Source organism: Triticum dicoccoides, chromosome 1B (genome assembly GCF_002162155.2).
Source record: "Triticum dicoccoides isolate Atlit2015 ecotype Zavitan chromosome 1B, WEW_v2.0, whole genome shotgun sequence".
Classification (NCBI taxonomy): Eukaryota; Viridiplantae; Streptophyta; class Magnoliopsida; order Poales; family Poaceae; genus Triticum; species Triticum dicoccoides.
In genome coordinates this window covers 561,665,903-561,668,685 of record NC_041381.1, presented here as the reverse complement: position 1 = coordinate 561,668,685, position 2,783 = coordinate 561,665,903, and the positions used below count along the sequence as shown (strand labels likewise).

General features: G+C 39.8%; 1 long non-coding RNA gene across 1 annotated transcript in view; it reads right to left on the bottom strand.

Moving 5' to 3' along the window:
- Nucleotides 1-378: 378 nt before the first annotated feature.
- Nucleotides 379-2,783, bottom strand: part of LOC119348753 — a 17,672-nt gene continuing 15,267 nt past the window's right edge. Inside the window, exons 9-13 of the long non-coding RNA XR_005169098.1 lie at nucleotides 2,599-2,755; nucleotides 2,134-2,235; nucleotides 1,676-2,049; nucleotides 805-1,017; nucleotides 379-684 (exon numbers count right to left, since the gene is read on the bottom strand). This is a non-coding gene — a long non-coding RNA (uncharacterized LOC119348753). The remainder of the gene's footprint in view (nucleotides 685-804; nucleotides 1,018-1,675; nucleotides 2,050-2,133; nucleotides 2,236-2,598; nucleotides 2,756-2,783) is intronic.

Here is a 2,783-nt window from a genome sequence, read left to right as displayed (position 1 = left end):
TATAGTCGGCTGCATGTGCCTTGCCAATGTTCGTGTAGTTATACTTGTCATGGGATTAATTTATGCAGTTATTACCTGATACAATATTTTACTCTTGACTTATTCAATTCACTGATCAATTGGTTAGATAGAGAGATGGTTATTTTGCCCATTAATTGCTTAAATAAAGGCTAAACCCACAAGTTCACCCTTGAAGTTGAAGTTATAGTTGAATGTCGTGTGTTGCCACATACTCCCTCCGTCCAGAAATACTTGTCATCAAAATGAATAAAAGGGGATGTATCTAGATGTATTTTAGTTCTAGATACACACTTTTTTGTCCATTTTGATGACAAGTTTTTTCGGACGGAGGGAGTATTTTTTTAGAAATAAATTCAATGATCAAATAACATAGTAATTCACAACGTACATGTGGCATACAGTTTTTGACTATATACTGAGAATATGATATGATAAGTATCGTCTAGGAGCCCATGCTCACTGTCTTCACTGGTCTGATGTCCATCATCACTTCTCCTCTGCTCTGATGTCCATAGACGATGATGGAGGTCTTGTATCCATGCTCTAGGTTCTGATCACATGAGCATAACGGTGAACTCTCATTTATGTTGCGCCCTTTGACATTCTCCCTCGTGCTCTCTTGCCCTGCCATGTCTAGCGCCGCCTGCCCGCTCACCAACATATCTAACAATTCCTCAAAAGTTCAAGGATGACACAAAATTTAAAACATATGATGATAACAAATTTAGCCCACGGATTGGAAGGAAGAAATGATTTCCCCCCATGACATGCTGTCCAACTCACCTAGCTCAGAAATGTGGAGAATAGGTCCAAGATGTCCCAGTGCAGTTTGCTATTGAGAATTTAGATCCTTTCCTTCAACAATCCAAATCAGTCTCTATAAGGATAATTAGAGAAATGCTACGGATGACCCATCTACACAATTGGAAGTGTTCTTTCCTGCTCCTAAACCATGAACCTGAGAGTTATAATTTGCTTCGTGTTCATTCCTTGGTCCTGCATCGAACCAAACACTACTCATAATCAGCTCAAAAAAACATTACCCACAATGCCTTTTTACGCAACTAAAAGAAACATTCAAAGAAAAGTCCGAACAACTTCACTTTAATGAAACAAATTCAGTCAAAAATTTGTTCTCGCTGGCGATCACATCAATATAAAATAGAAAGTATCTTTCAAATTTTAAGTTGTAAGGTGCAGAATGTCATCCTTTGTCGTCTACTTTGATGCCCAATCTGCATACCTTCTTGAAGAAAACTGAATAAATTGTCTAGTCCACACCCTATATCAGCTTCATCGTGCATAGTTGAATAATGCAGTAGAACAGTTGTACTAATGCCAAAAAAATGCAGGGTTCAATTGTCAGAAGTCTCCCTAATGACATGTTATTTATTGTTGTCGTTGCACACACTGAATCTTGTTATTCCACCTGCAGCTAGATGCCTAGATGAACAAATACATATCAGATTTGATTATAGAAGGGATTAATAAGAGGACATCACTAAAACGTGAAAAAATGTAGGTAATATTAGTGTATTTTACCAGAAAATATCATTGTGCAAATTAGCAAACACCTTCCGTGCATAGTGGCTAGAGAGGTGAAAATAATTGAACTGTAACATCACGACATATTGGAGATAAGAACTCAGTTAACCTTTTATGTGGCATCAGCTTCGCATCAGATCAATTCCATGGATAAAAAACAACTTGTTCGTAATGTGGTACTACCCTCTTAGGCTCTCATGCTCTTTCTCTTGCAGATGCACGTGATCCCAAATTCAAAGGACGACAGTAAAGGCTTGATCATATACCGTGGCTGCCGTTCTGATCTGAGTGCGGCCACTACAGTCATCGTGGTGATTCTGCCTTCAAGCATAGCCACGGCGGTCGTAACCAGCGGAGGCGGTTCCAGCACCGTTGCACCGGAGTCAAGATTACCTAGCATGCATGTCACACGCATGGCCCACGGACGCTATGTAGCTACCCGCACCGAAATCACAGGAAACCCAACATAACATGACACACACCCTGCAAGAACAGAGGAGTCTAGTGAAGAATCAGCAAATATTAATATATTATAACCCAAGAAGAAACATAACATTTTGAGCTAACCTGAGATATCAAAGGCCCCGGAGGTCGATGGGACGACGCGGTCGCGTCCGTCTCCTCGTCGTGGCCAACCTGACGCAGCAGATGAATACAGACCGACGTTGGCTGCACCAATAAAAGTTTGTATAAACAGGATAATCATATATCTAATACAACATCAAGGTTCAGGATTCACGATTGCATTCAGTACATGAATTCTAGATGTGTTATGACTTATGGCTAATGTGTCATTCTACAGTCGAAATTACTCGAATGAAATATAAGAAATCAGTTGGTCTTTCACAAACACGATTTTGAGTCAACATTATGTCCACTTTTACAACAGATGGCAAGTCATATCCTAGTTTAAATTGAAGGGTTTCATTAGAACTGAGAGCTTCTAGGATACTTCAGAAGATTTTTCTACTTTTATTTGCATCCAGATAATCGAAAGGTATGGTGACAAGACAACATATTAATTTGGCATACCTTTGGAGAGCAGCTATTGACATTTCCCTTGAATGCAGAGAATTGCTTAATCTGAAGACCAAAGCGAAGCGGGCTGCTAGCATAACACCTGCCCAAAAATTAGGTGCCCAAAGAGAATCCAGGTACACATTGAGGAATGGCATATCCAACGCATCCGCTGCAAGAAGAAGAGTTCAAGATACATA